General features: G+C 47.6%; 1 protein-coding gene across 2 annotated transcripts in view; it reads left to right on the top strand.

The window, feature by feature from the left end:
• The window catches only part of LOC125946460 (uncharacterized), a 187,386-nt gene that overhangs the window by 107,063 nt on the left and 55,870 nt on the right, over nucleotides 1-24,453 (top strand). The window lies entirely within an intron of this gene.

Here is a 24,453-nt window from a genome sequence, read left to right on the forward strand (position 1 = left end):
GCGGCCCAAGCAAGAGCTTAAACAGCTCCGCTGTTAAAACAGTCTGTCTGTGCGGACAGTTTTTTTTTTTTTTTTTGTTAACGGACAGTCTGTCTTGTGCGGCACGTTGCAAACGGAGCGCGGTGTGGCGCGACAACCTCGCTAATCGGGTGATCGCGAGAGGTAACGCGTGGGTGACGCGTGGGCGTGATTCACAGCAGCAGCCGCAGACTTCCGCTCATGCAGCTCTTTGTTTCCGTATATGGTATCGGTGGCGTCATCGGTGAACAGACGACGCGCGTTACTCATATCGTAGCTATCGTCGCCGCAGCGCCCGTCTTGCGCGGCACTACGCTTTGCTCCTCGCGCTCTCTTCACTATCGCCGTCTTTCATGCCCCGCTCTTCTATCCTTCGCTGTGCTCTTTCGCTCGGTTACGCCTACGTCGACGCTCACCGCAGGAGCCTAAGAGCTGCGCTTTAAAAGGAATGACGTTATTAAGTTTGTGAAAGTTACGCGTGGAAGGTGGCTTGACGAAAAACAAGAAGGATGTGTTCAAAGAGTGTAAAGACATGTTTATTATGTTGTGCAAAAATATTTAGGATTCTACGTCGCCACGTACGGAAAGCGATGTTAAGTTTAGCTCAAGGGAACGAGGGCGAGAAGTTATAGTCACACCTACGAAGTATGAAGCGAACCGCTTTTTTCTGGACTTTTGCCAGTTCGATAATATGTGTATGAGGTGGCCTTACCGTAGCGCCATAATCGATAACGGGAATAACAAGGATTTTATACATGGAGTTGTGTTTCCTTTGGAGTTTTCTCTAAAGTGCGACACAAGTATCCAAGTTGTTTTGAGGCCTAAAGGACATGGTTAGTCAATGTGTGTAGACGATAGGAGATTATGGGTAAATGTGAAGCCGAGCTATTTATATTTGGAAACCCTATTTAAAGACGACCCATTACAACAATATGTTGCAATTGCAGGCGCCGCTCTATTCGTAAATGACAAAAAAACACCATCTTCTTGAAATTATTGTTCATTTTCCAAGCCACGCACCAGGCACAAATAGAGGCAAATAAATCGTTCAATCACTTATGATCCACAAGGGAAATAATTATGTCATATAAAATAGAATCATCTGCGCAAAGCCGTGTGCTATAGAAGAAACATAACGTACGTGACAGATCATTGACGTAAATCATAAACAATAAAGGGTTAAGGACTGACCCTTGAGGGATCCCAGAACCTACTTTTTGAGCTGATGACTTTGTGGAATGCAAGTCAACGTACTGTGTTCGATTATAAAGAAAACTAGCAATCCACTCCACCAAACGGTAATTTCTCATACTCACGTTTAAATTTTGGAAAAGGTGTGAATGAAGCATTGAATCGAAAGCTTTATAGACATCGATAAAGATAGCGGAAATTTATTTACCTAGGTCTAATTGATAAGCAATGTCATGTGCGAACTCACTTAATTGCATTATGGTACCGAAACTACGTCTTAAGTTGGGCTGAACATAAGTTAAAATATTGTTTGACTGAAAAATGCATCATATGTTTAAAGATTGCATCCCAACGTTTTGCATGAATGCGGCCGTTAAAGAAATACAGAAATTGGCCTATAATTACATAAGTTTGCTTTGTCATTTGTTTTAAGCAAAGTAATTGGGTTTGATAGCTTCCAGGATGAAGGAACGATGCCCGTTGCTCAAGACGTGTTGAATATAATGGTAAGATAGCGCGAAGTCCATTGTGAATAGTGAAAAAAATAGTCACTTTAGCATACGACAAAAAGGGTGAAGGGGAAATCGACGAGGGTGGCAATGTGGGCTTGTTGGTCTGTCATCATGCGTTGGTAATTTGGAAGCGCATAAAAACACAGACACGTCTTCGTTTCTTCTCGTGTCTGTGTTTTTATGCGCTTCCAAATGACCATTCCATGATGAAGGCGAAAGCCTGTGCGCTCAAGAGACATTCTTCACTTTCACTTTCACTTCACTTTAATACCTTAAAGACCCCATTGGAGGGGTATTACATAAGGGGTGGTTAAAAAAATAATAAACATTAAATACAGGCGTTCGTTTTGAGATATGTGATAACAGCTTCGGTAAAGGCAGATGGGCTTGTGATGGCTGCGATGGCGTGTGGAAGGCCGTTCCAGTCCCTTGATGCTCGAATAAAAAATGATGCTTGAAAAGTGGTGGTCCGGGCACGTGCGCGTGCCAGAAACTGCTTGACATTCTCATTAGAATGCGTTGTTACTTCTTATTACTTATTTTCTAGCACCAAAGGTCGAGGGTTCGAGTGTCTTAATTGACGCTACCTTAATTAACTGTGCCTTAATTAACTTCACCCTAATTAACACCAAAGGTCGTTGGTTGTAAGGCCTTAATTAACTCTATATTAATTAACCATGCCTTAATTAACTTCGCCCTAATTAACACTAAAGGTCCTGGGTTCGACTCCCACATAAACTCGATGGTCCGACTCCCACGGAAGGTCGTGGGTTATAGTGCCTGAATTAATTCTATCTTAACTAACTTTGCCTTTTTTGGATCGATGAGCGGCGTCGGAGCCAGCTGCGGAAGAAGACGACGGCGAACGCGCAAGCAGTGGCACGAGCGCGTCTTTGCGCGAGGCGAGCTCACAGGGTGGCATGGCTGTTGGCCGAAAAGATGGGCTTGTTCAAATCTTTCCGCTAAACGGACTAGAGCGCTGCGGTCTAAAGCGATTCATTGGAAGAGTGTTCGAGAGATAAATACGGCAAGTATCATGCTTTGTAGACCAGTGAAATAATAAAAACGCTTGCACTGCAAAAAACATCACCTCAAGCAAGCAATACTCGATGCGAGAGCCGACCGTTTGCTTGCGGACGCGCTCGGCGCTGACGCTCTCGATGGCAGCGCCACTATCGCCGTGTAAACTCGGCGGCGCTAAGAATCTGCAAGCTTTTCAAGCACGACGCACTAGCTTTTCTGAAGGTAGTGAAGGCGCCATTTTGTCTGTCCACTGCGTTGTTTATTTTTGGCACGGCGTGCGAGTGTTTTGTGGCGGGCGTTCCACCGCGTTCGAGTCTGGCGCGTTGGCCCTGCACGTCTCGCGATGCCGACCTGCTGTGCCCGCAGTTGCAAAAACAGGTACGAGAATGGAAAGAAGCTGTTTTTCCTTCCGCGAGGAAAAGAAAATGCCGTTCGGCGAGAATTGTGGCTACAGCGTATTGGTCGGACTGACTTGAACTCTGCGTCGTCGCGGCTTTGTGAGGTAGTACGGGTGATCTGCCTTATCTTTTTGCTTGTATTCGTGCATCCAGTGTTGCGGTACGTTCAAGCTTGAGTCTCGCGCATGGAGCGTGTATCCACGTCGATGGTAAATGTGCATGCCAGTTGCAACATGTGCCGTGTATACGCTGCCTATGGCTTCATCCCGGGACGATCACCGCCGAAGACCTGCGAAACGATCGCGCGTTCCACAGACGACACCGGCGTACCGTTCGCCGAGCGGCTGCCCGAGCTCGGCCGCGCACCTGCGAAACGAGCGCGCGTTCCACAGACGACACCGGCGTACCGTTCGCCGAGCGGCTGCCCGAGCGCGGCCGCGCGCCGCTTTCGCTTTCGCGTCCGTAGTTTCCTCCTGGACGCTGTAGGGGCGCTGCTGCAGCTGCTGATACTTTCTGTACCGCACGCCGCGTTTTCAAGGCCACCGTCTGATGAGGCATTTAAGGCCTCCGCCTTAAAAGGAGTTAGAAATGCCATCAGAGCCACTGTCTAAGTGCAAGATTAAATTAAGGATTCCATTAACACAAGCTGTAATGTCGGAAATGGAGCATGCTGAATAGTTATGAAAAAAGGATTTACGTCCTTATTAGCAAACAAGGACTGAAAATATTCATTAAATGCATTACAGATACCGAACCGGGTCATTTACACTTTAGTCATTGATTGTGAATGGAGATGATGAATCAGTGTCATGACTCGCCGTCGATCAGGCGCGTAGCCAGGGGGGGGGGGGGGGGGGGGCTGATGGGCTTCAGCCCCCCCCCCCCCCCCCCCCCGAAATTTTTTCGTGCTGGCATGCACCGCCGACCAAAACTACCACCGACGCCGACAATCATTCTGGATTTTGTCTACAATGTCCTTTTCACGCTCGAAAAGACATTTCGGCACGAACATTGCGAACTCGGGCTGGATTTCGTGACAACGCCCTTGCACCTGGAGTCACGTAACGTAAGGAGCCCCATCCGAGCACAAACTTTCAACGGCTTTTCGATAGCGAGCGCGCGCGTTGCGGCATCTCGCAGCGGCCGCGGAATATACGGAGCGCATGGATTTCAATTACGAAACTTTATGGGTATAAGGTTCTCATAAACTTTTGACGCGAAAGGTGCGCTGACATTTCCAAAGGCATGCTTTAAAAGGTTTTCAATGCTAGAACTTTATGGGGTTAATGTTCTTATAAACTTGGGCCAACATGCGCGCACTGGAACGCTCGTGTCCAAGCCGTTCCATAAATGGAAGCGCGCGCTCGCAATCTCCCACACACACGAAAATACTAAATATCACCGTGACTGTCAGCTAGCAGCTGATAATTTTCTCCAAACATTTTCAGGAAGCGTGCCCAATGTGATTGATCAGCTGGACCAGGGCAGGCAAAGTAAAATATGAGAAAACAGAAGAAAGTGAACGGCCTATTATTGAGGATTTCTTTTTTCTTTTTTTTTTTTTTTTTTTTTGCGGGCGACAAGGTCTGGCTCTCCGTGGCCACAGGGACAGGGGCCCTATGGATTTAAGCAATGCCCCTGCTGAAAATACAGGCATTTTCAGAGTGCTTCTTCGCATGCGACCTGATTGTGGAGATACATTTCTGAAGAACCATTTGGAAAGTTGCCCCAGTATTGCCTCGTATTTAAGCCCAGACGCACAAAACCAAATTATAGAAATTTGTGGCGAAATTATCAAAGAAAGCCTAGTTGCAAAAGCAGGCTGCTTCTCCATACTTCCTGACGAAACGACGGACATCATTGAATTCGAACAGCCTACTGTTTGTGCAAGATACCTAAACAAGGATGCCAACGACATCGAGGGAGTGTTTTAGGTTTTAGCACCGGAATAGATGCCCTCTCTCTTTGCGACTGCAGGTTCTATGTAAATGTGTACAAACTGTTCCAGATTCTAGTCACCCTTCCAGTGACCACTGCCAGCACAGAGAGAATATTTTTAACAAGAGTTTACTAAAAAACTACTTGCGCTCTACAATGTCTGTGGAACGCATGGTTAGACTGGTGCTTCTATACACCCACAGAGGCGTCGGCATCAACGTGTCCGAAGTCATTGACCGCTTCGCTCAACTTCCCCGCCGAGAGAAGTTTGTCCTTTAGATAGCGAAGCAGCAAAAATCAATGCAAGTAAAAAGCTCTGTTCCTTCAGGTCCATAAGCTCGTAATTATGAAAACGTATGACTGTTGGTAAGTTTTTAAAACCGCAGAAATCTTAGCCGTTTATTCTAGCAGTTAGCATCATGATCAAAATTATCATGCGAATACGAAAATTACGATAACATCAATAACCAATTTTGACCGGCCTTGCTCATTGAAAGCCCGGCCCACGAGGCATTTGCCAAAAACAATCTCGGATATTGGGTAGTTCAACTTGCCGCATCATCTGTGGCTTTCGTTTGTCATTTTCTTTCCTTTTTAGCTACCTGCTTTTATTTCTTTTTTCAAACGAAGCAAAACCTTCCTTTAATTTTGGGTGCAGAATAATTGTTCCCGCTGTGCAGGCAGTTAAATTACAAATTTTCGTACTGATTTCTGCATTATTCCTGTATTATTCTACCTGTATGATGCTGTCGCGACCGCTGCATGGCCCGAGTACATATCACGATTTCTGCGATCGTAGTTTTGTTCTTGCCTAGATCATCTGTCTTTCTGTGCGCAAAGTTTACTATCTCTGACTCCGCAACGTGTTTATTTGTCTCGTTTGACGCATAATATAGAGTGACGTTTTTCCAAATACGTAGATTCATTGGAGATTTTGACGTATATTTAAATATCTTGTTGCGAGGTGTTGTGTATACAAGCAGTGAACTTTGTTTTCAGCTACTTTTTTTTGTGCCCTTTAGCGAGTTGTATCTTCGCATTTGTATATTCCATGCTGTCTTCGCATTTCTAATGTATATTTTGCAGAACTCTTACTTTTATGTGACTGCCACAGATACGAAGATGAGAGGATTGCCCTTCGGAAGCTTTGGGGCACTTAGACGACAGGCCTTTTACGGAGGAAAAGATCTTGGGCGCGTGGTCTCGTGCGTCTGCTATGTGCAGGGCTACAAAGGCGCTGCTGCGTTTTTTGAAGTGCACAAGCCTGTATGACCGCCTGTGACGAAACTCAGCGATGAACGCTTAACTGTAAATGTGCACCGTGTGAACTTCTCTCTTCCTTCTCTTTCAATCCCTTCTCCCCCTTCCCCAGTGCAGGGTCGCCTACCGCGCTCAGCATAGTTAACCTCCCTGCCTTTCCCTTATGACTTCTCTCTCTCCTAGTTTTTATTTGTACTCACTGCTGCGAGTATAATCTCGGTGTAATTACAATACACGACCGGTAACAGCTGCTCCTGCGCAATCTATTGCAACGAGGGACAGCGTCATTAAGGTTTTTGTCCTGGCCGTTGCATATGTGCAAAAATGTAAAGAAGGTTCTTGAATGACGAAGATTCATCAAAATATTTGTCCTCAACTTATTCATTTCATGGCCTTTACGTTCTTCATATCAGCTGTATGCACTGCTTTGCTGGTTTCGAACTGATATAGTTCTAAAGTCAGTGTGATATTTTCGTTACTTAATAAATAGACAAAAAAAAAGCGGCCGCATTGATATCAGTTATTTCTGCCAGAATTTCTGTGACATACGAATATATTCTTTTATGAAAAAATACATATGTTACTTGACAGTGCGTAGCGTTCGATAATTCGTTTGCAGCATCTAATATACAATGGCATTGGCAATGCCGTTATTATTCATGTATTTGATCCCTCGACAAATTTTATAAGGAGGAGGCCGCGCTGCAACCTGAGCCCCCCCCCCCGAACAAAATTTCTGGCTACGCCACTGGCAGCAACGTAACTAGATGACGCAAAGTAATCTAGTAACGGTGGTACGCAGACACGGCGCGACTTCAGTTGATTTATTTAAGCGCCGACTGAGGACTGATTCGCAGAGCTGCTCAGTGAGTCAGCCCTTTCTATTGTGAGGTCGCGTGTTCGATGAAATTACGTCCGGCCGTCGCCGTCGCCGTCGTCGTAAATCACGATAAAGCGTAGAAGGCATGGATGAGGACGACGTAACGCCGTTGCCTTTCTTGTCGCGAGGTGGGCGTCTCCGTTTGGTACTTTTTGTCGCCATTCGAGTCGTCCTGAGCGTTTGTTTACGAGAGCTGCGCCGATGTGTCCACCGTCGTTCTCGACTTCGCGTCGTAGCGGCTTTTGTGTCTATGTATGCCTCGGCGTCGTCGGTCAGCGTCGTCGTGGGTGCACCTGCGTTTCTGGCTGGTTTTCCTGCGTTTCCAGCCGGCGCCGGTGCGCGGGTCTCGAAGCCTGTGCGGTCCCGAACCGATGACCCCGCGTCTAACCCTGGAGCGGTCGTTCCGAACATCGGCGTCGTGGCGGTGGCGTCCTGCCTGGAGGTTTGCGCACCGTGCCCTGCGTACTCGAGTGAGCCCGTGGCCCACAGCGTGGCAGCGACAGCCAAAAGCGACAGCAGCGAGAGCACCACGAGCAGGCTCATGGCGCCAGCGACGGGGCGCCACGCAGGAGCTACACCGGCGCCTCGCTGGTCGTCCTCGGCAGCGCCGTCGTCGTCGTCGTCCAGGAAGCTCCACGAGATGTGGCGCTCTCGTTGCTCCGCGCGCCTGCACGATTGGTGGAGAGGAGCGCTCAACCGGCGATCAATACAGCAGCCCAATTGCACCGTGAGAGGCTCACTTGAATCGCCATATAGGCGATGCCATAGAGGTACACGACCAAGTGGCGTCGCGAAATCTGAAGTTGTTGTTTACCTAATCGATCACCGCTGCTATGGGCCATCGCGCTCATGCCAGGAGGAGAAGCATGATAGCGAGGCATAAAGACTTAAATAGAAACTGTCAGCCCTTCCACTGGGGTGGATATGGAAGACCAGCGAAGCTGCACTATGGTGGGAATTATGTATTTCCGTTTATGACTATTAAGATGTGATGGTGTAATTGGTTATTTGAACTATTAAAAAATGGGAAGTATATATGATCCGGTGGTGTTCATTATTTCAGAGACCACAGGGACCATGGCCTTATGGTCGCTAAGTTACACCGCCATGGAGTGTACGGCAGAGGCTGGCACGTTCTTCATAAAAACGTCACTAACGCCGCGCGCTTTCGGTGCGAACGCGGGAAAAACGCTGCCGCCGTCAGAACGCTGGCTATGTGACGAACGGCTAAACGCCGCTTTCGACACTGTTAGGGGAGAGGCGGGCGAGAGCCCAGAGAGAGTCGGCGGTAGAGGCCGGCAGGGCTGCGCGCATGCGCCGCAGTGGGAGAGCGGGCGCGCACGCACAGTCTAGGGTGATGGCCTACACTCGCCCACCACACCACTCCCCTACCACTGGGAAGTCGTGTTCGCTCTCCACCGTGCGTTCGCTCCCCGTGAAAGCGCGTGTCCCTTGCCCTCGCGCGCTTTCACTCGCCCATAAGTAACGTTTGCTCTCCGCCATTCGTTCGCTCCCCCTGAAAACGTGCGTCCCTGGCCCTCGCTCGCTTTCACTCGCACATACAGCATACGGCCAATGAGAGTTCGTTTCTATTGCCGGACGCGACGATCGAAAGGTGAGCCCTTAACAGCTTTGCTGTAAAAATCAACACCACAGAGGCTTGGGCTAGTCGGTACACATCGACAGGGGAACAGCGCAAAAAACACGAAAGACATAAAGGTAGACACACACCAGTGCTGACTGACGACTGAATCCTTTATTCAGAAAGCAACAGAAATATATACCTAAAAAAAACAAAGGTACATCACTGCGCATGACCCAGAAGAGTGAGACACTGATTAGATTTCCCCCGAACTTGTGCCTGTTCCCTTGTTGACTTAAATTTCCCTGAGATTTCCCCTGTCGACTTAAATAAAAACCCATTTCTAAATAATTCTCAAGAGCGTTCCCATGCAAAACTTGCATGTGCGATTGATCAGCGCCTGGCTAAAGCGTATCGTGATGAGTCTAATCAGAAAGGTAGATTTTTTTTTTTTATCTGCGAAACAACTTAGCACTTGCACCCAATTATATCGCTTGCACGACGCAGCACAACATTGGGGTGACTGGGCGTACGTTATTAAGAATACTTTGCAACCACACCATATGGCCACGATTACCCCCTTCATTTATTTAACGGATGTGAGACGATTCGCATACTGCGTGAAACTGAGTTTCATGTAGATTCCGAAGGCATAGTGGACAAAGTTCTCCTTAAATGCACTTAATAAGAAAAGAGAACAAAGGACGTTCTGGCCACTCCTCTTGCTACCGGGTGTAAGTCGTCTTATGTTTAACATTCAATACTCAGCGACAGAGTGCGAGGACTGTGCTTGTGCACAAGCATTAAGCGCTCATTTCCCGGTTGCCATTACTGCCTTATTTTCTATTCTTAGAGAGTGTATTTCATTTTCTTAACTCCGCCTACTAATGAAGTCACTACTAGCGCTCGCAGCGCCACATAAATAACCACGTTTGGTCAAGAGCACGGTGGCAGAATAGGAGTGGTCTACACGCGTCTACATTGTTGTTCAACTGAGACGCAGGTTTGCTTTTTTTGTGTCCTGTACATTAAATATTGTCTTGTTAAACGAGTTCACAATGAAAAAAGAATTCTGCTGTTCTACGACTCCTACTTTTCCTTCGGTATTTTGTAGTGCTGTTTATTGCTTTAAGGTATACGTTTTATGTACAACCGTTATATAGTGTTCGGGAAAATAACGTGATTGTTTCACTATTGTTCTGTCGTTGTCCACTATTTTTCCATTTGTTTGTTTTTTGCAATCTCAGATACGTTTCACCTGCATATGCATGTGTATTGGCATGTTAATACACTTGTAAAAAGCATTATTTGTATTTTGCCTCTGTATTATCTGTAATATCTACACCTGTAGGCAGTGTATATGCGCACATTAGGACTAAGTGCTTTTTTACGTCATGACTGTTATCTTCATCTACGTAATCAGTTTGTTCTGTGCTTTGTGTACAGCGCTCAGCAGGTACCTGAAATATATTTATGCGTCTTGCGCCAGCGAAAGTGTATAATGTAAACTGTAAAATCCTGTATGCAAAGGGCACGCACTGACCTGGGTGTCTGGTCACCTCCGGTGACGAGGATCGAGGGTCGGCGGGTGCGCTTCGTCGGGACCAGCTCCACTTTCGGGGCCACGGGGGTCTCCTGCGGCAACGGGGGCAGCAAGCCCGCGTAGAAGAAGCGCTGGTACCGGGGGTCCCAGTACACGGGCTGCGGCGACAGGTCGGCCAGCTTCCTCCGGCGGCCCATGGCTTCTTCTTCTTCCCTTACCCGCGCGCGCTCGAGGCGTCGGTATACACGCCAAGGCGCGCTCATTTAGTACGATCACAGATTTCACTACCCCGATAGGCGTTCAGGAAACGTTGTCCGCGTGTAATGACGTCACCATGCTCCGCCGCTCGCAGAAGTAGCCAGGAAAGAAAGCTCTCCTTCTTCTACGCACAGTAGCCGGTGCCGGTTCCATAACATGTGAGCAGTCTAGCCGTCGTTGGCGTTGCGCATTCAGAATTAATTATGAGTGAGAATAGGGACCTCTGTTCGTCACGCTACCGTTTGCATGTTGCACATATTACGTGGCATTTGCAAGACTGACGATTCCGGACTCTATAGTCGACCGCCTTTACCATGAACGCCTCTACAACGAAATGACCTGTACAATGAAGGAATAATTCTGTCCAGGTTCTATTGTGGGCTGCGCGGTGCGCGACCTTTGCTACGAAGTGAGCTGTATAGCAAATGATATGGGAGGCCTCAAGCACTTCGGTATAAAGGCCTTCGACTGTACCTGAATATTTCATCGTAGTCAAATTCATCATCGTGCTTATTTTCTCGCTTCAGAGGGAAGGCGAAAAAACGAAAGTCACCAGCTGTTCATATTTTTGCATACTTCCACTTCGAGGAAGTGTACAGCCATGAACGCACGATGCGACTAATTTTCACAATAACTGCTGTATATTGGAGAACATCCTTCAAGGTTAAGCAAGGTCGTTGGAAAAAAACTTTTTATAGGGTGCATAATTATATCAACTTCAAAATGTATTCCCACTATACCATAAGGACATGTGGTGATCGCCGAGGCGGTATCCATACCTCATCGGCAGAGTGAATCAGCAGCAGCCTCCACGTGACCATGCTGCCTTCATGGCCATGCCATACTGCTGACGTGATGGTTAACGCATCTCTGAACAAGCGTGACAAAGGCTTCACTAGGCTGACGCCGAGAACGAAGAGGCCACCGCTGCAAACGCGCGTGCGTGCGGCGTGCGCAGCGCCGAGGCCCAAGGTTAATCGGCCAGTGGACAGTTGCAGGGAGACTGGGCAAGTTGGTTTGATCGCGTTTCTTGTGCGCACAGTTCATAGCAGTTTCGTCGTTGATGCCTTAGAATATGGCTCGTACTCCCTAGTGAGATTGGCCAAGCTGCAGGTAATGGAAAGTGCACCCAACAAAAAACAGAGAGGGTTAAAAAGGAAACGATCCAAAGAACAAAACATTAGGCAACTTTAGCATTACAAAATTTTGAGAGGGCTTCCCCATAAAAAGAGAAAAAAAGATAATAAAATTCACCACGGTCGGTACCATAGCAGCATAATCTACCGGATGCTTCAATGAACTTGTGTATAGCAATAATAATCGACCCGTAGCTTGTGCCTGGTTGACAGGCACCAAAAACAAAATGTTTGATTTTGTTCCCTTAATAAACAGTCGCAGTTTCCCCGGAAAGCCGCAGCATCGATTGCGATAGCAAATTAGTAGACATCTATACGAAGTAAGGCTAGTAGTTTTATCGGCTGTATAAACATTCGCTCACTAAGGGAATATAATAAGCATGGTGTCACGCGCGCACTACTTTCGGGGCAACACAAAACTCTGATTAATTTCTAATAAAGTTTATCTATCAATCTATCTATCGCTGTCAAAACGCTGGAGTGAGAAAGTGCGGCAGCAGCAGCACGCGAATTGACCTTCGTGCTGCATCTCGCTTCAACGCGAACTAGGCGGTGAGAACACAGCGCGCACGAAACTATTAGCACTCGGTGTACTGTGTCCCCATTGCAGATCGCGTTCAAGATAGGCCAACAACATGCCTTACTACAGTATATTTCTTCTACTCCAGGCTCTTTCCTGCCTTCCAAGAACAAAGAACAAGCCGCTTGTTAACCTGATTGCCCTGTCCAAGTCTGCGCTTTGTGCGTGCGTCTATGTTTCTGTTCCCGTCCCGTCTTCATCGCGCAGTTTAAACATTTTGCAGATTCAAGATAGGACCTGCGCGGCCGCCACCGGAGTAAACCCCCCCACCTGGTGACTTGCGCTCGACGGAAGATGGCGCGCTTCTTTCCCTCTTCGTTGCGCGCGAGATTGAGTCACCATCGTCGGCTCACCATAGCACGCTTTCACTCGCACATACAGCATACGGCGAGCGGCGACGATGTTATCGCCCTTGGACTTTATTAGACAGTTTTAGTTTAGCGTTAGCGTAATAGCGGGGTTACGGGAAATAGCGTTACCGTTCCGCAAACGAACTTTGCAGAAAGAGAGTTTTAGTATAGCGTGATAGCGTAGTTTACGTGCGGGACGCTATTCCATTACGCTTTGAATTTCGCATACATAGGGGACCTAATTCTATGTGTGTGTGCGTCCGGAAAGTGCGATAAGCAGCGCAATGGAAGCTAGGGGCGCGTTGTATTTTTACTTCACATGTCCGTCGATCTGCAACGAAACAGACAAGCAGTACAAGCTGTCTACCATAGCCTCCGAAATCCTCCAATCTCAGAGGCCATATGCCGTCGTCGCGCCTATCTTCCGACTTTATCGACAGGTGGCGCTCACATCTCGGAGAAAATAGAATTACTGTATATGCTCCCTACGGGTATAGTGAACTAGATAGGGGTAGTGGGACGAGGGCGATCCGGGAGCCGAGGTCGTTTGCACGGAAACCGGCAGGCGGCGCTGCTGCGCCTTTCACCTGAACCGCCCCGCAGTGCGCGCTTATTCGCCGCGCACTCATCGGAAGAGTACGATAGATCTGAAGCTCATGCTTGACTCCTGAATGCTTACAATGCTCACAGTGTCAGCAAAAGGAGAATAAATATATTTCTACAGTGTTGTCTATAGTGAATAAGCAGTAAAAAACGATGTACAGCTCGAAGGACAAGGGCTGAGAGACAACACACACACAGCGTAGTGCGTTTCGTCTCTCTCGGTTCCTATCCTTCGCGCTGGATATCGTTTTTTACCATGGATTACCAACTAGCCCAAGCAACCACTTTGTGTAAATAAATATTTTTGTCTCAAAAGCTCCCAGCCATGGAATTTTAGGTACAAATCCGCCTATGAGAAAGTTCGCGGAACTACGCGTGGCTACTCGGAATGAACGGGTGTACCAGTACATCGAAAGGGTACCGCCGGGGCCGTGATTGCAAAAAAATAAGAAGAAAAAAGAAGAGATAGAGGGGCTCTGAAGGAAGGTACGAAACCATTTTATTCAGGACAAACCCTCAGATCACAAAAGCGGCGTCAAAACAAAACCAGGCCCCTAGGTCATCCTATCTCTGTGGCTTTGCGCTTCTCGAGCTGTTAGTACCTTATATGAAGTGGAGTCGCGTGAGGACTTAGAAAGAAACAATTCTCATGCTTACTTAATCCTTGTGAGCGTCGCATCCAACATCATTGGAGCAGAGGAAATTACTTTTACAAGAGCCACAACATCGCAGATGCTGTTCGTGTGCAGCTCTAAAATGCTGAAGCATTCTGTGAATATGTTCTCAAGAGCTTCAATAAATGAGTACAAATCTTGCGACGGATACAAAAGTCCACCCCAGTCACACTGCTGAGTGTACCTTGAGGGTAACAGGTGTGGCTTCTGTTCGGCTGACGAGGAGAATGTACTCACATAAACAACAGTTAAGTTTTAGGACGCATTTTCTTGCTACGTAGCCTGCTACGCAATATATAAGCCGCGAGTCACTCCTCTCCATTACTAATGATGAGTGGCTAGCACGGGGAGCTTCTACTATGGCTAGAGACTCTTCAGCTTCTTCTAACCTCCCTTAGGCGAGCAGCTCATCAACACTGTTTGGAGAAATATAGGGAGTTTTGTTGTCCACGCTGAGAAGTGCATTTATGATTTCAGGGGTGACACCGTCCACACTTCTTTCCATGTTGTAAAATGACAAACAGTTCACTGTGATAAGAAACTGATCTGGCGAGGGGTGGGCATTACAGCCGCTGGACTGGCGGATAATGCCAAACACGTGCTCTACGGAGTCGGTGCTGAGACGAGCAGTTATCAAGTGATTGAACCCTACATTCTCTGCCATGTACTCTAGGAGAGACAATGTACTGGCAATAGTGACTCTCAGCCCTGTCGCTGTGGAGTTCCAACCTGCCTGCTCCCTTGCAAACTTGCAATGAATTATGTGCTACCTCCAGCACCTGCTTTGCCTTGCCCATCGTCCGTGACACACTCTCACATACGAGCGTCTTTGGTATGTACGTGCGGCAAATTACTGCACTAGGGCTCTCGCCGTAGTTCATCAGCACAGTCTTCTCAACGCCGGCAGTCTTTTCCTCACTGTCCAACGAAGGCAAAACATACCCAACACCATCATAGTTCGGAAACGTGAGCAGTGCTCAGTGGGTTTGGGAATTTCACTCAGCACAAATACGCTATTCTCAGCGCCGTCACCTATTTATAGTTTCACTGGTCTGCAGGTCGTCCTCTTTCAGGCACCGCCTTTTTGTCTGGTCGGCATGGGGATGTAAGGCAGCCCTTTTCCTTGTGGGCCGTTCGCGCGATGGATTTTTCGAAAGGTACATGGGGAGATTAGGCAGAATCGTGGGCACGGCGTCTGTCGAGAGAGAGGGCTTTCCGCGTGGTGTACGTACCTCTTTGCCTTCGATCGTACGTGATCTCTCAGTACATACTTTCCTTCAAAATGAAGCTCGCATACGGCGTAAGTGGCATCCAGCGGCTTGTCCTTGCGGTGTAGATTCCGCTCCCATGTCACGCGCATTTCTTCATCCTCGGGGACACTGAACAGAGACAACTTCAGGGCATCTTTCACTCTGCTATACCCAGTCTTACAAACAGGCGCAAATCAATAGTTCAGTAAATTCAGTAATTCAGTCAATCGGCCAACTCAACGCGCACATGCCACCAACAAAACCGCGCACGTGCAACTGCAATCGGTAAACACATCGGGGCCTCTCCCAACGCGTGCGGCGGGGATGCGGCTTCAGGTGAAAGGCGCAGTGGCGCCACCACACGGCGCGCGAATATTTCCGTGTGTTTGGCCTCGCCGGCGCTGCCCCTATCCGCTCTCCCTCGACCCACTACCCCTATCTAGTTCACTATACTACGGGAGCAGAGTTGCGCGTAGGTCCGCCATCTTGCCTGGCAAACAACCAAACCTATGTGGTGAAGCCGAACTCCGTTTTTGCAGGCGACATGCCTACCGTGTCGTCGGTCGACCATGGGCGCTTTTCCATCGCATGTGGACCGCTTTTCCGTCTAATCGCAAACAAAGCGCACGGAAACAGCTCACTAGATAAAATAGTCAAGAAGAAAAAAGGCACTGCTGATTTTTAACGCGCGGCGTGAGATGGAGCGCGAATAATATTAGTTGTTTTTTGGACTTGTGTGTTTACCTGTGCACCTTCTCGGAACTTTACGCTTTCCGAGCGATTGGTGCACTTGGGAACAGAGCACCCGGTCAATTAGAGAGGTTTAGCTTGTCCAGTTATCGGGTAAACGCAGGCGGACCGAGCGTTGGGACCTGTTGGCGGAACCGTAAACGTGAGCGGCCTGTATGGTGCTGCCATCTGGTGGCGCAGAGCGCAAACAGACAAAAACAGCTAATACGGCAGTAACCAAGTGTATTTTACTTCGCTGCTGGCATAAGTTTTCGGCCGCAACACGATTACGCCACTGCCGAAAATTTACACCAGCAGCGAAGTAGAAATCAATTGGTTACTGCAATATTAGCTGTTTTGTCTGATTACGGGGGAATTTCGATGGAACTACGATTGAACACCTGTGAGATCTGCTGCGCACGTTGTGTTGTTCCGCAGCTGACACGCACGTAACAGCTAACGGCAAGATCGACCAGATTCGCTTTGAACTTGGCTAGCGTTAACTTGCGTCAATCCAGTTCGCTGCAGCGGCGGCGTCAGGAAATACAAGAAACTGGCCGGAGCATCAGCTTCTCCTCAGTGCACGGTTGCTTGGAACCCACGTGATGGCGTTCGGCCAATGGAGGCACGATCGGCGTTCATAAATCAGACGCGCAACTCTGCTACCTTTGGTAGCATATACAGTAACTCTAGGAGAAAATTTCTTTCGTTAAGCTTAGGCGCGTTCGAAACGAGAAGCGATTTCGAAAACTCCGCTAAATTATCCATAAAAACATATTGTCGATCCTGCCTGAAGGTAAGCGAAAGCCATTTACGCAGTCATTTCCTACCAACGAAGTGAATTATTCAACAGCAACTCCAAATTCAGTTCGAAGCGGGCGGCCGGGACCGCCGCCATGTTTTACGTACACTACGTAAACACGCTAACACGGTAACGTTAACTCTGAGAAATAGCATTGCGCACGGTAAACGGTATGGGTCGTTTAGTGTTCTGCGCATGCGCATTTCGATCCCGCTATTCCGGTACGCCCGCTATTCCGGTAACCACGCTAAACTAAAACTGTCTATTGACCCTTTTCGCGGAGCAGTTTGTTTTAGAGAAACGAGATGGCGCTCACGGCGGCGCGCCATTAGGGTGCCTCGATGCCAGCGCCGCCGTTCAGGGTGGTGCCATCCTTTGACCGCCCCAGCGCCGCCGCTTTCTCGCTGCGACGCCATCTTGAGTCACAGCGAGCGGTTGCGAGTGTTTGGTGCCGCTGCTTAGTTCGAGACACAGTGCGCGCGGATGCTTCGCTGACGCTTCTACTTGCTGGACAGTGTTCAGCCGCATGAGTGACAAGCTTGTCAAGTGCATCGAGTCGACATGACGGGCTGTTGTGTTCCCAAGTGCACCGGATCGACGCGTAAAGGGTTTCGTTGTTTACGTTTCCCCCGGGACCCAGAGCGAAGGAAGAGATGGGAAGCCCAAGTAAAGCGGTATCACTGGAAGGCAACGGATAGCTCCTACATTTGCGAGGTAAGTGTCAAGAAAGTTTAGACTATCGCACCGTGTTTTTCATTTAAATAAGAATATATTCTCTGATCCTCGCTCACGTATACCTACGTTCGCTCACGAACTAAGCACTGCACCGATGCTGTCTGAGTAGCCTATGGTTTGCGAGCGCGCATCGCATAGGGTTTTGCCGTTTTGATCGGCGCAGTCTGCGAGTAGTACCCTTATTTTAAGGACTGACGAAAATGCTTCGCCGCGAAATAGTCTTACATTAGCTACAAATCGTCATGTAAACCACCTATTTTACTTCATCACGGGAAGCACACATCGTGTGTGTCTCTTGTTACTTTTTTTTTCTCAGTTTCTTTTTTCGCTACTGGTTATTTGGGACTAAAGAACGCAGTGCTTCTTCTGGGGAGAGCGGCTTTTGTGTACATGGCAAGCAAAGCATTGTGATTTTCTGATTTCTCAGCAGATATCTTGCGGATCTCAGGTTGTTACGTTATATAGCTGATTTTTTAGACGAATATATTTGTAGCGTGGTGCTCGTAAGCCGATGGTCATTCCTGCTCATTCCCGATTGTAGTGGGTACTGTGACGGTCTTTAAATGCCTGTGCACGGTATGCCCAGGTGTAGTAGAGTTAAGGGGCATCATGGGACCAAAATGTTTCGGCGCTTTCTGGCATGGTGTCTGTTGTAGCCTGTGCATTTCTTCGAAACGTGCACGTGTAAAGCGAGGTAATACAGCATTGCTTCTGCTAAAATTTATTTTTAAGCACTGTAATGGGTTCTCTGTATTTACAAGGCAACTTTTCATATCAATAATCACTTTTGTTGTTTTACTTGTACCTACAAACACTTTGAAGAGGACCAGTACGAGGGAAATCGACAGGATGGGCGCCGTCTGTTAAAGTCAACAGCCTTACATCATCATGGACTATATTTTCGAAGTGAAAAACATTGCTAATCTGTATTTGACTGTCTTAGTTTCATTTACGGTTTTTGTACGCGATATCTATGCAGTGTTGTTTATTTTTTCAATGTAGTTATCAGTGTTCTAATGGTTATTTATAAAATGTTCTGTACTCGCCATCGATGTGTTTGGCTGATGCAATGTATTCGATGGTAGCGGGTGTATTCTGGCTGGATATCTTGATTAATATTACCCGCGGTTGCGTTTTCTTGTTTGTATTCTTGTTTTCGATTTATATTATGTATAATAACGTTGATGTACTCACTTGAAATCCCCCCCCCCCCCCATGCAATGAATAAATTAAAACAAACTCTCCCTATCCCGCATTGTGTGTGTCGAGCCTACCTTGCGATTTTTTTTATCTCGTCTTTCAACACAACCTTCAAGCGCCACACATTACATATAAATTTTCATGTACATATCTCTTTCATGACTGACTGTACTAGACATTACTAAGTAAATGTATTTTGTGCATCGTTTGGTTTCTTGTGTGTACTACGCAAGAGTGACACAGACAAGTTACGTTACATGTTTCTCTACAGCACAAACTAAACCTTATTTTCACATCGCAGTTATTTTTACACCAGCTTAATCATGTCAGCACACAGTTTTGTGGGAAAAAAAAAGCAAAATTGCGCGTAGATATCGTAATATCTTAGCAAACATCTACACGGATTCCACAGCTACCTTGGTTCTCCACAAGAAAAGTAGAAAGTTACCTATCAAGAAAGGGGTCAGGCAAGGAGACACAATCTCTCCAATGCTATTCACTGCATGCTTAGAATAAGTATTCAAGCTCTTAGACTGGGAAGGCTTAGGAGTGAGGATCAACGGCGAATACCTCAGCAACCTCCGATTTGCAGATGACATTGTCCTATTCAGCAACAATGGAGATGAATTACAACATATGATTGAGGACCTTAATCGAGAAAGTGTAAGAATTGAGTTGAAGATGAATATGCAGAAGACAAAGATAATGTTCAATAGCCTGGCAAGGGAACAAGAATTCAGGATCGCCAGTCAGCCTCTAGAGTCTGTAAAGGAGTACGTTTATCTAGGTCAATTACTCACAGGGGACCCTGATCACGAGAAAGAAATTTACAGAAGAATAAAATTGGGTTGGAGTGCATACGGCAGGCATTACCAAATCCTGACTGGGAGCTTACCACTGTCGTTGAAAAGAAAAGTGTACAATCATTGCATTCTACCGGTGCTAACATATGGGGCAGAAACTTGGAGGTTAACAAAGAAGCTCGAGAACAAGTTAAGGACCGCACAAAGAGCGATGGAACGAAAAATCTTAGGACTAACGTTAAGAGACAGGAAGAGAGCGGTGTGGATCAGAGAACAAACGGGGATAGCCGATATTCTAGTTGACATTAAGCGGAAGAAATGGAGCTGGGCAGGCCATGTAATGCGTAGGATGGATAACCGGTGGACCATTAGAGTTACAGAATGGATACCAAGAGAAGGGAAGCGCAGTCGAGGTCGGCAGAAAACCAGATGGGATGATGAAGTTAGGAAATTTGCAGGCGAAAGTTGGAATACTAGCAAGACAGGGGTAATTGGAGATCGCAGGGAGAGGCCTTCGTCCTGCAGTGGACATAAAATATAGGCTGATGATGATGATGATCGTCAAATAATTGCAGCGAACGCGGAGAGCACGCGCAACGCAAGGGAAACTAACCGCCGTGCGCGAGTGGCTGGCTACGGTAAAGGAGGGGTGACGTGTAAACCAAAATACAACAGCGAAAAAAAAAAAACTTCCACACACAGGAGGTCGCAAACCTTATATACCAAGCATTGAAGCACAAAAAAAAAATAGTGCGTATGTCAAACATACACACGGCATATTAAATGTGATTGAATTAGGCAACTTGGGGCATGTTCCCGGCGCCATACATTTACGTCTTCGACCTTCGACGAGTTAACGGCTATTGGTTATAAAGATGTGCAGATGCGATACCGATAAAAAAATTCCCATCAAGGCAAAGCACTTGGAAGCGCGCCGCGAGTAACACTTTATGAACGCAAGCGTAGCTGAGTCTGAGCTCGTGTGATTCAATATGGCGGCGCCAGCGGGGTTGTCTCCACCCTGAGCGGCGGCGCTGGCATCGAGGCACCCTACGCGCCATACCTCTCCTCTGCGACCGCGCACGAATACGAAACCATTACCGCTTCTACCTTGCTTCTTTGCGATCAGCTGTCGGAAATGCAACTGAGTTTTCGCTAACACACTGTGCTCCAGTCATGCTAGATTGAATCATGTGGATTGTAGACATTTGCAGTAGTTGGCTGCAAAAATAATGACTGGCATGTTAAGGAATAGAATGAATCCGTGTGGCCAAGTTCGCGGACCGCTGCTGCAACTGTCCGAACGTGTTACCGGCACTTCGTGATGTACGGCACTTCGTGATGTACGGCTTTCCTCGAGGATACAGAAATTTGCTCATCCGCCAGCCTTGTATCGCTAACCTTCAAAGAAAAGGCTTCATCCCCAGAACGTCGGCAAGAGTGAGTACCACTCGTTAAACAATGACAAAGGGAATAGCGCCGCTTCCTGTCATAGTAAGTTTCGCGCACGTTATCTATACATGTCTGTCCCAAATGGCAGGAAAACTTACGCCCACTCTATCGCCGACGTATCAAGAATGAGTGAATGGGCACACACTTGAATATATGCGCACTGTGTAGGCACAATAAATGACGGACTACACCTATGGCACACGAATTATCGAATCTGAATGTTTCGTGACGGTCCACAAGAGTAAGCAAGTTACTAACTGTAATATATACTTGCTACAAGGTATTACAATGTACAAAACAGCTACGTTTCAAGCCTTGTGAGCAGCAAGAACAAATCTATCGGAACTGAGCACACCCGCGAGCGATTAGACAGAAAATAATCAGATAGTGGCGCACCGAGGTACTTCACCGAGTCAGAAACTGACTATAGCCACTGCTTCAAAATATTTTCCGAATAAAGAACAAAGAGCAAAACGCACTAATCCTGACTGAATTCATAATCGGAAAGCTTGGAATACATATTAAGCCCTGCTTTTAGAACAAGCACCATATACACTGCTTGCGCCGTTTGGACATAGCTTAATCAGCTCCGAAAGCGCTTTTGCATGTTCTCTGAAGCTGTGATCAAGCTTCGTGTCGTCCACCTAGTCACCGTCTACGATATCTCCGAAAACAGAGGTTTTCTAAGCCGCGCCAGCCTCATACACTTCCATTGTAAACAAGGAGGCAACGGAGGCAGTTGAAGCAAGCAATGGACGCGTCACCACGTGATCAAATATGGCAGCGCCCACGGGATCGCCGCGAAAAGGGCCAATACGGAACATCACGGCGACGCCGACGTCGATGGCGGAAATGCGCCAGGAGTGTCGCTATAATTGTTATCGCAATAAAAAGTTGCTTTTTTTTCACCAACAAGCCCAAATCACTGCATTACAGCCAATAAGCTCATTCCCGAAAATCTTCGCTGCGCCCCGCTCCCTATACCTGCGTCTCCTGACGCGTAGACGCTTTTCTTTCACACGCTTTCGGAGCCTTGTGTCACCAACCGCGACAACATTCTCATTACTTACAGCGCTGGTCGCAACCCAACTTCTCTGCTCGCTCTCGAGATTGCTGGCCAAGTGCATGCGATTCAGCAACTCGCCTCTGTTCCCTCTGCTCCCCGGTACCGCATTTGTTCAATTTATTGGAGGTTATTCGGGTATTTTGCGCGTGCCGCCTTTCCCAAGATATGTGCAGCGACCGTTCCTCTGCCCTTTAACAACTTTTTCCTGCCTCGGTTACGGTGGTGCGGGTTCCAGGTCACGCAGGGATTGCCGGTAATGAACTGGCCGATCAGGTTGTCCGCGACACTCGTATTCGGGCGCCGGGAATCTCCTGGCCTTCCATAGCGGACGAGGCGTACCTTTACAAGACATTACGCCCACCTCCAACACTCAATTTAGACACTACCTTGTGTCTGCTCTTTTCCCTGTAATCTTCTCTGGGCGGAAAAAGTACCTATCTGGAGACTTCGGGCCAGGGTGACCCTTATAGACAGATTCCGTCACCTAAGCCTGGGGCTCTGCACCTGAAGACGCGTTAGTTGTTCAAAGTTGGGGTTGTTCTACTCCAGCATCTGCAACGGGTGATCACCACCTGTCGTGGCTCTGCCCATGAACGAGGGATGTACTCGAGAGAAAATTCTCAGAGCTACCGTGCCACGAATTTTTCAGACAGACAAGTTATACGTATAGGCTCATGGACGATTTCTCTAAGCCACTATAGTGGATTTTCTATGTAAAGAGTGCCTTCACGCTTTCATTGAAATAGTCGTATATGCCCCAAAGTAAGCTGCTGGAAAATAAATAATACTAATCGGGAGCAACCAGGTTTGTGCCCTAAAAAAATGAATCTCCTTTAACATGATCATTCATTAATGAATACGATTATCACTTTGTTATCTTCTGTTTATTTACAAAATTCCTTTTCGGTTTTCTTGTCTTTCTTTTCTCCTGCAACCGCCCGATTCGTGGCCTATCCTACGTAGTGGCTTGATCCATAACGCCAGATACCAACCAACCAGCCAACCTTGTTCTTGTTCCTTAGTGAAATGGCGCAACCCACTCGGAGGATAGGCCATGGATCGGGCGGTCAAGCTACAGTTATCAATGTTTTTTTTTTATTTTATTATTCTTTTTTTTTTGGGGGGGGGGGGGGGGAGCAAGCTAAGGTGAAATGAAATAAGCATCTTGTAAATGTGATTTAAAATGTCTACTGTTACAAATGTGAATGATTAAATATCTGAATATTACAGTAAAAATTATGTGAGCATAAGAAGTGAAAAGAACAATTTTAGCATGCAATTCTTTTTGTATCGTGCAGAAAGTTGCAGAAGGCTTCACAAACGTCCCTGTGGCTACAACCCAGTGCGGTGGCCCCAAAGCTCATGCGAGCATGCTTTCGAGAAGAATGAAGAAGAAGCTGCGCCGTTAGAGCAGCATCGATCGTTAAACCGTTCGCCAAGGGCAACGCTGCAACGTTGTTGCGAGCGCGGAGGATGCCCGTAGAAAACAAGACGCCGCCTCCCCAGGAGGCCGCGCAGTCGGCGACCACGCCCGCCAAGCACAGCCGCTCCCACTCGCCGAAGACCGGCCACCACAGGAATGTGCACGGCAAGAGGCATGCCTCCAAGAGAGACCGCGTGCTCAAGGACCAGAAAAAGGTACACTCTGTCTCGAAGGCACGTAGCCGATGTTTTTAGCAATCGGTGTGGCAAAGGTGACACAACGAGATTGCCGTCGCGAACGCCGTTGGCTAAGAACGCCGAGAGACCTTTCAGTGGGATATTCGACAGCTTGACACTGTAGGCCGATGGTCTACGTGGCCGCATAAACATGAAGGCAGAGAGACGAGTTGGCCACATACCTATATACCAACTCGCAACGCTTTTGTAACAGCAGAATCAAGTAAAAATAACCACTCTTGGAGCGCTGATTCAGGGGCGCATTCTGCAATGTCTGCAACTTGCGCAATGTTTGGCAACGTCGACCGCAGACTGGGCACACGAATATTGATGAAATACATGGGCCAAGCTCGCGAAGCTTTGCGTTCTGGACTGCTAGCCATCGGCTAATGCTGGGTGGTTCGATGTGACGGTGCCTTCTACAACGGAGCGCTCTAGCGTATACCAACTGCGTCGTGAATAAGGACGCAAAGTTCCGTTCGTTGTCGTTTTTGCATGCTGCATCTTTAACGGAAGTTCTTGTGGCCGCTGTACGCTCTGCATAGACCTCAAGTCGTTAAGAACTTTAAGCAGCACATCCCGGACATGGGGATCGGACCGCTAAACTACATCATATTATAGATGGACGGACGAGCCTAGTTTTATCTAAAGGGACATATTTTCCCATTTACAGGGAGCAGCAGTAGAGGACGTGATGATCATACACGCACACTGAGTACTGCGTGCGTAGCTCTGCGCTGTTGTCCTCCTTTAGGGCTGTCTGCTATAAATGGGATGCTTAATCAACTAGCTCGGATTCACACTTAGGAAT

The sequence above is a fragment of the Dermacentor silvarum genome, chromosome 6, assembly GCF_013339745.2.
Source record: "Dermacentor silvarum isolate Dsil-2018 chromosome 6, BIME_Dsil_1.4, whole genome shotgun sequence".
In the NCBI taxonomy this organism is placed as follows: domain Eukaryota; kingdom Metazoa; phylum Arthropoda; class Arachnida; order Ixodida; family Ixodidae; genus Dermacentor; species Dermacentor silvarum.